The sequence below is a fragment of the Pseudochaenichthys georgianus genome, chromosome 7, assembly GCF_902827115.2.
Source record: "Pseudochaenichthys georgianus chromosome 7, fPseGeo1.2, whole genome shotgun sequence".
Lineage (NCBI taxonomy): Eukaryota > Metazoa > Chordata > Actinopteri > Perciformes > Channichthyidae > Pseudochaenichthys > Pseudochaenichthys georgianus.
In genome coordinates, this window is record NC_047509.1 from 19,197,200 (window position 1) to 19,209,530 (window position 12,331).

Sequence of the window (12,331 nt, forward strand, 5' to 3'; positions counted from 1 at the left end):
GTATAAAAGTAAATCAATTCATATCAGTATGTATAAGAAGATGTAAGTACAGAAAACATTTAGGAAAAAATATATGACTTATTTACTCCTTAAAATAGCACAATGTTATTAAACCAAAATGTTACCCTAAAAGAAATAATACAAAGCAAACTGAATACGTATTTATTTTGTTTCTCTTCTTACAGGTGGGGCTGAAAGACTTGACCCCCGTTAAGCTGGAGCATCATGGCTGCAGGTGTGACGTGTGTTACTCTCCTGCTCCAGTCAAATGACTCCCAGTGGGTCCCCATACTCAGCTCTACAGAGCAGAGCAGCAGTGGTACAAACCAAGAACTATGGCAAGTCTGAGAATAATGTCATTGTAATTAAAATACTAAAACTACACACACATCATCTCATCATTTCTATATCTTGCTTAAACCCACAGTGTGTAAAACCAGGCCCGGTAGGGAACATGGCTGGGATGTCCGCAATCCAAAGCAGAGAACAATGTCAGAGAAAGTAAAGTGAGAGATTAGTATGTGAAAGTAAGCTATGCACACAGAATAGTTGATGTGTTGATGTCTCTGAGAGCTGAGAGCTGCTGGATCTGTCTGCCCTCAAAGTGCCAGGGATCTACAAGGACTTCACTGCTGCTTCTGCACCATAGGTATCCCTGTGAGGTGCCACTAGTGGACTCTGCTCTCGGTAAAGTTCAAGCTGGCAGTCCCTTGTCATATGAACATCACCATGACAGCTAGAAGTCACACCGCTGCCCACCACCATGCTCCACCACAGCCAGATCTACCACTGTCTGGCTACAGACTACAACCTGCATGCGTTTTTTGTTGTTGTGAACATCAACAGCTGCCCTTATAAGGGGATAGTTCTGGTCTTTTGAAGTGGGGTAGTGTGTGGTGTATATCCATAATCAGTGTACTGGAGAAACATACAGGAGCCCCGGCACAGCAGAGCCATGTACGGCTGAGGACGTGGGCAAAAGCAACATTTATGTTATCCACCCAAAAAGGCTATATCAGTTTAAGTGTACGTTATTTAATGCTAAAAATAGCGATTTTTTATTTTTTTTCAGATGGGCCTTGATTTTTGGGTGGATAAAATAGGTTTTGCTGCTGTGTTTTTAGAAAAATGTGATTATGTGTGGCCTATTACAGCTTTGTGCAATTACCAAGACACAAACTGGTACTTTGTACAATTATTAAACTCAAGTTGCCTTTCATCTATTGAACAGATATGCTAAATCATAAGCGCATCGTCTGCTTTACACTAAGTTTGATATTCCAAAACACACTTTTTGCAAATAACTCACTCTTATTTAGCCTACATTAGACACGTTATTCAAAACCGACAGCCTGTGTGTTGTTTGCAAAACACTGCCACTGAAATACCACACAATTATCAAGCCCCTGCACCCAGAATGCACATGTTAAAATGAGATCACTTAGAAACCTGAGCTTGAACACTTTGTTGTGCTCAACAATGGAGGCCAATCTTGGAGAGAGTTAGAGGAAGAGGTAAATGCAATATACTGTATTTTGTCATCAGTATACAGTAACTATGTTCATGTCATCTTCACTCTCAGTAAAGTCATTGTGTCTGATACTGTTATGAGTATTGAGAATAAACCTATTTCAATCAGGAGAGACATGATGTATGGAATACATATTTATTATCGGTCACATTATATCAATGAAACATAATGATGACAGTTCATCACAAATGAATGAATGTTGTTTTGGCGATTAGGCCCAGGTTTTAGTAGCATATCAATCGGGAAGGGAAGAACCGTTTCCGATGAACCCCCCTGGGTCTAGACACTGGTGGTGGTGATAAGTGGTTAGGTCCGGTTGGAAGGGAGAAGGTTAAGCTTGGTCCTGAGTTCAATCAAGCGATCAATCAATGTTTAGTCATATAGCCCAATATCACGAATGTTACATTTGTCTCAGTGGTCTTCACAGTTTGTACAGAATATCAGTATGACAATACAACACCCTCTGTCCTAAGACCCTCACATCGTACAAGGAAAAACTTCCGAAGAAAACCCAGTTTAAAGGGAAAAATGGGAGAAACCTCAGGGAGAGCAACAGAGGAGGGATCCCTCTCCCAGGACGGACAGACGTGCAATAGATGCCGTGTGTAAATTGAAAAGATAATACATTTGCAACATAGGTAGTCCAGATGTTTGGAAATGCATGTGTGTGCATGCATGGAGTTGAAAGCAGGAGGCGAAGGGGTGGAGGAGGGTTGCGCGTTGACACCTGGAAGACAGCTGATAGAACAGGGGAGAGCATATATAGAGAGATTAACAGGTGCAATCATTTAGGCTTGTAAATGGAGGGGCGTGATAGGTTTAGCTGAGGAGAGGCGCTCCCTGTCATTTAGATGCAGGGAGCAAGTATTGCCATGACGAGCAATACGGAGTGTTAGGTCTTCCTGTCTGAACTTGCGCTAAGCTTCATTTCAATCAGGAGAGACATGATGTATGGAATACATATTTATTATCGGTCACATTATATCAATGAAACATAATGATGACAGTTCATCACAAATGAATGAATGTTGTTTTGGCGATTAGGCCCAGGTTTTAGTAGGATATCAATCGGGAAGGGAAGAACCGTTTCCGATGAACCCCCAAAAGAATGAAGTATGAAGTACTGAATGTGAATAATCTTACCTTGTGGGATGCAGCGGAAATCTATGGATGGAAAGGAGAGGTTAATACATGTGAGGATTTAAGCGACTGATGCCTCCCGGGCATCCTTCCTGGACGTACAGGGCTTCCCGGCCGTACGGGGCATCCCGGACAGACGGGGCATCCCGGATGGGGCTTCCTGGACATACAGGGCGTCCCGGACGTACGGGGCATCCCGGAGGGGGCATCCTGGCCGTACAGGGCGTCCCGGACGTACGGGGCATCCCGGGTGAGCGGGGACTACCCGGACGCACCGAGCGACCCGACCAGTGCCCCGGGTGCCCGGAACGTGCGAGGCTTCCCGAATGTGCGGGGTAACCTGACTTTAGCAGGGAAACATTATACGGACCGGAGGTTTCACGACCCGGACATACGGGGCTTCCCGGACGTACGGGGCATCCTGGACGTACAGGGCAACCCGGACATACGGGGCATCCTGGCCGTACAGGGCATCCTGGATCGTACAGGGCATCCACACAGGGCTTCCCGGACGTACGGGGCATCCCGGAGGGGGCATCCTGGCCGTACAGGGCGTCCCGGACGTACGGGGCATCCCGGGTGAGCGGGGACTACCCGGACGCACCGAGCGACCCGACCAGTGCCCCGGGTGCCCGGAACGGGCGAGGCTTCCCGAACCTTTTCTCTTGCGGGGCAACCTGCTTTAGCAGGGACACGTTATACAGACCCGAAGGTTTTACAGCCTGGACATACAGGTTTTAGTAGGATATCAATCGGGAAGGGAAGAACCGTTTCCGATGAACCCCCAAAAGAATGAAGTATGAAGTACTGAATGTGAATAATCTTACCTTGTGGGATGCAGCGGAAATCTATGGATGGAAAGGAGAGGGTAATACATGTGAGGATTTAAGCAACTGATGCCTCCCGGGCATCCTACCTGGACGTACAGGGCTTCCCGGCCGTACGGGGCATCCCGGAGGGGGCATCCTGGCCGTACAGGGCGTCCCGGACGTACGGGGCATCCCGGGTGAGCGGGGACTACCCGGACGCACCGAGCGACCCGACCAGTGCCCCGGGTGCCCGGAACGTGCGAGGCTTCCCGAACCTTTTCTCTTGCGGGGCAACCTGCTTTAGCAGGGACACGTTATACAGACCCGAAGGTTTTACAACCTGGACATACAGGTTTAAATATGCAGAAATAAACATGAGCCGTGGGGCGACATGCGTGCTGACATACTAAGAACCACCACCAGTTATATGCATACGTACCAATTTGTTTAAGGTTGGAGAGACCTTTGGATAGCCAGCACAGCTTGAGGATGAGTTTGACTGACTGGTTTGTGAACAGGCTGGGAAAGCCGGGATCGGAACAGCGAACGTTAAACTGAATTCCCGCTAAGAGGCCCCGGATGTATTGAGGTTTGAGGTGGCGATCAGTGGCGCAGTAGCACATGAAGGCACACACGGTGGAGATGAGAACAGTTTTAAGTGTGAAGCCTACGGAAAGCAAAACGTCGCAACGTTCTCCAAGCGAATCATATGTTTTGAGGGTGGACGCGCTAAGCCCTTCCTCATAAACCTGCTGATTCGAGGTGCCTTTCTAGGGGGCTTCTATTTAAGAGAGAGAGAGAGGAGATGCAGGGGAGGAATCCTGACGGGTTGAGCGCTGGCTCCTGGGCAGAGGTTCCGGAACGTCTTGTGGGCTGACTGCGGTGATCTATGGATGAAATGAGAGATTAACATGTGGATTAAACAATCTGCCGGAATCACTGCCGGGCTTACTGTACATCATAAGATGCTGACCCGAAGGTCGACGGCCGGAATCAGCGCCGGACTTACGAGAACATTACCACTAAACGACGCCGGAATCGCTGCCGGGCTTACTGTTCTCTGCTGGGCTTACTGTACATCATAAGATGCTTGACCCGAGAGCCACCGGCCGGAATCAGGCCGGGCTTACGTACTACCACTAAACAACGGCCGGAATCGCTGCCGGGCTTACTGTACATCATAGGATGCTGACTCGGGAGTCGACGGCCGGAATCAGCGCCGGGCTTACGTGAACACTACCACTAAACCTTGCCGACACGATGGTCGATGACCTGCGATGCAGGGTTAAACATGCACAGATGAACACCACTAAATGTATAAATACCAGGAAAGAGAGATCTTGGATGGCCGTCTGGTTGTTGTAGGGATGAGGAATAATTACCTTGATTGCGGCAGGGTTGCTGCACCTATCCTGGACGAAGCCCTGAAATGCTATTAAGACACCACCACCAGTTATATGCATGTTTACCATAGGTAAACTGAGAGATCTAGGATTGCCGGCACGAGTCGATGTCCGGGGGAAGAGGGAGATGTAGACAATGTAATGCAGCTGTTAGCTTGAGTACAATGAGACATGAATGTTATATCCTGGCTTATCGTAAGCCATGTGAGCATGAACCAATATAAATGAGACAATATGCGCAGCATAAAATGATGTATGCTTAGGTAAATACTGAACCATGACCCATGATATGGGACTAGCTTAATTAGCAGTTTAATTACGCCACGGTGAGACATGGATGCACTTGATTGGGTGATTAGACTGTCTTCTATCATATTACGTGAACTTCTCTTTCTCCCTGAAGAAACTCCCCAAAAACCCCACGGATGGGCAGCATCCGTGAATAAAAACGAAGACTCATTGAGTGTCTGAGTGAGTAGATACGGCCGCTGCTAATGTGTAGCGTTAATGCGGGTGGGGGGGGGGGTTGAAAGATTATTTTCCATGTGATTCCTGGCGCGAGGTACTGGCAAAGCTGCGGTTGCGCTTGGGGCATACAGACCTCGGATGAGCGTCCTTGCAGGACTGCAGATGTGGAGGAATGTACGATATGGGTGGTAGCAGACGTTTTCGTTAAAGTTATGACAAATCTTCTCGTCTTGCCTATGCTGCACCTGACGGCTTTGACTATTATTCCCGGAAAACAGCATGGGAAAGACTCTAGCTCAACAAAATAAAATACTCAGTTACCTCTAATCATTAACCCATGTTTGTATAATTTAGTGAACTCTGTGTGTTGCTGCCAGCATACATGACACCTGACGTGGAAACGTTTACTCGTGGATGGGGCTATAGAGCTGCTAAACAGTCGAAAACGGTGCATTCCTCTGTCTGAATGTGCTGCACTTTTGATAAATGTTTAGACAAAACTAAACTCTTATTGCACTTTTGGCAACGAGCATTCTCCACGTCGAGACGGGTAAAGTTTAACCACACCTCGGAGCGTGTTCTCTCCGCCAACTCCGCAGAGTGCTCCGCTGCATGTAGCAGCTGCGTGTGTGTAAACTGCCCCGCCCCCTCGCACGCAGACCGGGAGAGAGATCTCGTCTGATCGAAAATACATCATAGACGCATTTGTTTGTCTTTTGCATATTAGAAATGAGTTGGCACCATTCATTTCAGGTAACGCTGTGTTGAAGCTTGAAACTGCGTTAGTTACTGAGCATTGTAATGGGTAGTAATTACCCGACTGCATTAGTAATGCAAAATACGTTACTGAAACTCCATACTGTAACACGTTACACCCAACACTGCCTGGAACTCACCTTACCCCTCTTGCCAGCGCTACTCTGACGCCTATTTTAGAGTGAGGCGCAGGAGGAAGTAGCTTCAATGGGATGTAGCTTGAGCCCTGCCTGCCTGCAGGAGGGGTTGTGGTTTGAAGCCAGAATGGGTAAAGCTTCGCATGCGATGAGGACCCGTTCCGCGTGAAGCCGGAAGCGCCGCATTTGAGCGGCCCTGAAGCCAGTGATACCCTCTTGAGAGACTGAAGTAGCCCGTTTCCATTAAGCTGGAGGAACTTCCGTGGAGCCCGATTTCCTTGTCTTTTCCTCCCGCGTCCGGGTTTGCGGGGCGGCCGGCTGGAACCGCTAGCCGACTGGGGAACGCCGCCTGTAGCTTAATCCGCCAGACTACGGAGCTGATGAATAATGTCTGGAGCTGGGACGAAGCCCTGCTGCTGCTTGCGCGTTGACACCTGGAAGACAGCTGATAGAACAGGGGAGAGCATATATAGAGAGATTAACAGGTGCAATCATTTAGGCTTGTAAATGGAGGGGCGTGATAGGTTTAGCTGAGGAGAGGCGCTCCCTGTCATTTAGATGCAGGGAGCAAGTATTGCCATGACGAGCAATACGGAGTGTTAGGTCTTCCTGTCTGAACTTGCGCTAAGCTTCATTTGTGTGTTTCCACATTGCATGTGTTCATTCATAGTCCATATTTACAGCGTGCTAATGAAAATGCCTATGACTTGAATGTCTTGTTTATTAATCAACTAATGGACAGTGTTTCAATTCAGTTCATGTAAGCCTTACACACACTATTTTGAGCGTCTAGTGATTATGGCCTGCATGTCTTTCTGTTCTAACTCAGCTGTCAGCTTCTTAGCAGTTTAGACAAACATCACATTCATAATGTAGAGACTAGTTGGACAAAATAATGTATGCGATATCGTTCTCCCGCTTGCTGCTGGGTGCAGGTGAAAGTAGGATGACAGTTCTGTTCACATCGCTGACATTTGTCACAGGTAAATCTTGCAGGTTTGCAACAAACATGACGTTGTTCAATGGTTGTCACACAGTGACAAGCTGGACACTGGATTTGCCGACACAGAACAAACCGGAAGTCAGCGAAATAAAGTTATGCACAGAGCTTGCATACAAGTATTAATCTCTATAAACGCATATCTGCATGTGAATGCAGAAATAAACGTATCCTCGTCAGCATGGGTGCCGGAAGCAGGGGGGGGCAAGGGTCGTCAGACTTCTGGGTCTTTTACAGCATTGCCATTATATCCTCGTGTCTTTTATTTTTGAAATATGTTCATTAACTTCCGGTCCACCTGACCGCTTTTCTTCATTCTTCAAAACAAAACGGAATTTGAATGAAATTGTTATCAGAAACCAAAACCGGACAGTTTTTTTTAATTAGGTCTTCTTGTTATCCGTTTTTTTATTCATAAAACGGCTTTGGTTTCCCGTTTTTTTGTTTTTGATTTAAAACTAAAAAAGGCTGGTATTTTCGTTTTTTGGTTCAAACGAAAAATCAAACTAACAAAACGTACACGGACCTTTTTTTAAATTAGGTTTTCTCGTTTTCCGTCTTTTCATTCAGACAATAAAAACGGGGAAAAGGCTTTGGTTTTCCGTTTTAAATAAAAAACGAAAAAACGGGAAAAGGCTGGTATTTCCGTTTTTTGGCTTTTGGTTTAAACGAAAAATCAAACTGACAAAAAGTACACGGACCCGTTAGCCCCGCAGTCATCCGGTTCGACCTGACTGGCTGTGACTAGGCTTGTTTGAGACACATTGCGGCTCGCCTCGAAAGTAGACGAGAGTAGCCGATCACAGCCGGGGGAGGTGTCAAAATGCTCGTCTTAAGTCGGACAGCTCGGACTCAGAGTCGGCTTGACTGGCTGGGTTTGCAATGGCGGAAATTGTGTTGGCGTTTTTCGTTGCAGATGAAGTGGATGCAATAGAAATCCCACATGTATTGTATGGAGAATGACATGATCTAAAGGGACTGTGATTGAGAGAAAATTAAATATTTGTTTACAATAAACATGAATATGTCATTTGTTTGATTTGCATTAAAAGACAATACCATTTTTGATTTAAATGATAGATTACCTTGTGCATTTGTTGCAGCCCTTGCTTGCTGCATAAGTGCAGCTGCTAAACTGTTATCTGAAAAATAATTTACATAATTTAAAATCATATCCAGATTGTTGGAATGCAATTTAGTTGTTTACTCACCATTTTGTAGTCTTTGGGAAATGTCTTGTGAGACTCTTACAGTGATGTCTCCCTGTCCATCACGCAGTGTAAGCACCACAAATTCCATTTTACCCACTGTAGACAAAGGTGATCACTATTGCTTTATATAGGTTTGTTAATTCAGTCATGATGATGAACCACACCAGTGACTGGGTTCCATAATTAGAAATGCTCCTCCCTCTTAATGTTTGCAAAACTGATAGGTGGACAGGCTACAAATGATCAGTCCCTTCAGATCCGCACACACATGAAGCTTCATGAGCATGAATTGAACATACCTGCTGCTGTGTTAATTATTTAGCTGCCACTTTAAGCTTTATGATGTGTACAACATGGATGTAATTTGATTTAATCTTGCCATTTTAAATGATGTATTCAATAAATAAGGTTAAACCAAATCATTACATTACAACAGATTTTATTTTAATGATTTGGTTTAACTTAAAGATAAACTTTATTGTTATTGCACATATTACAGGTACTGAGACAACGAAATGCAGTTTAGCTTCTAACCAGGTGCAACAAGCAGCGAAGTGGAAAGTAATGTACACAATCTACAGAATAACATATAGAATGAATTGAATGATGAATAAACAGTGGGGTATAAATACACTAGATATCAGCCTGTGAGCAGTATGAACAGTGTGTATGAATATGCTAAGATATATAAAGTATGAAAACAGTAAGCAGTATAGTATAAAATATATAGATATTAATTTCATGATGATAAACATTGTGGAACAATGATGAAAAATGGGAATGGATGTGGCGACGTAAAACTGACACAAAACAACAACAAACTTTTGCCAGCCAATTGGAGAGTTTCACCAGCAGCACGTGGTAAAAACCACCAATGAGCGCTCAGCTCGAGATACCAGCGAGCCGTTTCCCATCAAGCATTTCGCTTCCGCAGCTCGTGGAGAGCAACTGTGCCAACTCGCCTCGCCTCGCTCACAAGGCTGCGGGCGTCTTTGTCCCGCGATATTTCAAAGTCTCATGTGGGCGGGCCTCCAGAGCAAGTCGGACAAAATGACTAACCATCATGCAATGCACAAGCAAGACGTTGATCGCAACTGCGCAGGTCTGCGCAGGTCTTGCTTGTCTCAAACAAGCCTAGTGTGTGACTGACCCAAGCCTCGTCGTTCTGATAGCTCCGCCCCTTCGCTCCAACCCCCCTCCCTCCCCCCACATCTACAGGTGAAAATAACTTTTGCGACACATTTATCGCAAGAAGTGTAGCAAAAGTCAAGACCGCAGATTCGTCGATTTATACTGCCACAGAGCAGATTCGTCAAGTTGTAATAACTGATTTGAGAGGTTGTAATAACAAGTTGCAGTTGTAATAGAAAATATATTTTAAAAATATGTATTTTTCTGCAAGTGAACATTTCATCACTAAGTTAATTTTTTTCTACAAGCTACAAAACTTTTTTTCTTCTTCTGTGACTTCAAATTTGGTTCACAGTTACGTGGATATTTTATACAAGTGTACATTTAGTTCACAGTTACGTGGATATTTTATACAAGTGCACACAAGCTCAGATTTTTTTTCTGCAAGTGCTCACATCAGGTTTTACACTTTCTCGCATTTTGCACCATATCTACCTTCATAGTGTTATCTGTGTGTGGTTATTCTAGCGTCCAGGAGAGAAGCTTAAAAAGGAGACTAAATGGAGTCTCTGAGATTGTTTCAAATTGGTACTTTAATTAATAAAAAGCGTGGTAATGTTACAAACAGGATATTGTTCGAACTTTGGACAGAAAAGCAGCTGTCCTCTGGCTCTCGCTAGCGGAGAAAGAGACCGAACCTCTCAGGTCGCGCTGTTTATATATCCTCTGCTGGCTCCTCCCAGCGGGCCGGCTCTCCACGTTTCAATGCCCATTATTACGCATATCAGAGGATACATACAGACAGTAGGCTTGTTTGAGACAAGCAAGACCTGCGCAGACCTGCGCAGTTGCGATCAACGTCTTGCTAGTGCGTTGCATGATGGTTAGTCATTTTGTCCGACTTGCTCTGGAGGCTCGCCCACATGAGACTTTGAAATCTCGCGGGACAAAGACGCCCGCAGCCTTGAGAGCGAGGCGAGGCGAGTTGGCGCAGTTGCTCTCCACGAGCTGCGCAAGCGAAATGCTTGATGGGAAACGGCTCGCTGGTATCTCGAGCTGAGCGCTCATTGGTGGTTTTTACCACGTGCTGCTGATGAAACTCTCCAATTGGCTGGCAAAAATTTGCTGTTGTTTTGTGTCAGTTTTACGTCGCCACATCCATTCCCATTTTTCATCATTGTTCCACAATGTTTATCATCAAGAAATTAATATCTATATATTTTATACTATACTGCATACCGTTTTCATACTTTATATATCTTAGCATATTCATACACACTGTTCATACTGCTCACAGGCTGATATCTGTGTATTCATACCCCACTGTTTATTCATCATTCAATTAATTCTATATGTTATTCTGTAGATTGTGTACATTACTTTCCACTTCACTGCTTGTTGCACCTGGTTAGAAGCTAAACTGCATTTCGTTGTCTCAGTACCTGTAATATGTGCAATAACAATAAAGTTTCTCTTTAAGTTAAACCAAATCATTAAAATAAAATCTATTGTAATGTAATGATTTGGTTTAACCTTATTTATTGAATACATCATTTAAAATGGCAAGATTAAATAAAATTACATCCATGTTGTACACATCATAAAGCTTAAAGTGGCAGCTAAAGAATTAACACAGCAGCAGGTCTGTTCAATTCATGCTCATGAAGCTTCATGTGTGCGGATCTGAAGGGACTGATCATTTGTAGCCTGTCCACCTATCAGTTTTGCAAACATTAAGAGGGAGGAGCATTTCTAATTATGGAACCCAGTCACTGGTGTGGTTCATCATCATGACTGAATTAACAAACCTATATAAAGCAATGGAGATCACCTTTGTCTACAGTGGGTAAAATGGAATTTCCGCCATTGCAAACCCAGCCAGTCAAGCCGACTCCGAGTCCGAGCTGTCGAGAAGCCCCTCACTGCAGTGCGCAGTACCTCAAGCCCCTCCTTCTCAACCTTTGAGGCACGTGACTAACGGCCCCTCCTTCTCAACCTTTGAGGCACGTGACTAACGGCCCCTCCTTCTCAACCTTTGAGGCACGTGACCAGTGTTGTGCTAGTTACTGAAAACCAGTAACTAGTTACCATTACTAGTTACTTCATTTCAAAAGTAACTCCGTTACTTTACTGATTACTTACACCAAAAAGTAATGCGTTACTGTGAAAAGTAACGTTTTAGTTACTTAAAAAAAGGGCTCCCATTATATTAATGCCCTTATAGCCTTCATTTCAGTACTGTTATTGCATTGGAGAATAATACAACCTGTTGATCAACTTGACATGCATTATATGCAATCTGGATAGCATCGATATTAGCTGGCTTTACATTTTTGTATATTCTTTCTCCAGGTAGTTGGAAAAAGTGTTCTGTTTCATATGCCGTGTGCCGCCCGGACATGCTATCATGCTAACTAGCTCCCTGAAAGCGGGTGACTCCACTGTAGCAATAGCCTGCATGTGTTCTACAACATACCGTGCAATGGCTTTATCGACTTTTCCCTGGCTAGCAGTCCCTTGGTTAAAATCCAGCCGCTGTTGCTTAGGTGCAGGTGGAGGTGGAGTGGCGTCGGCTGAGTCTCTGTGGTCTTAGCTACTAGCTTCGTCCCAGCATGTTGTTTTTGCAGATGTTTTAAGAGATTTTAATGACTGGTTTGGGCACATAGGCTCTTTGACCCGCCAGGACACAACTTACATTTAACTAAAACGTTCTTTTCTTTGTGCTCGACAAAAGTGAAATAGTGA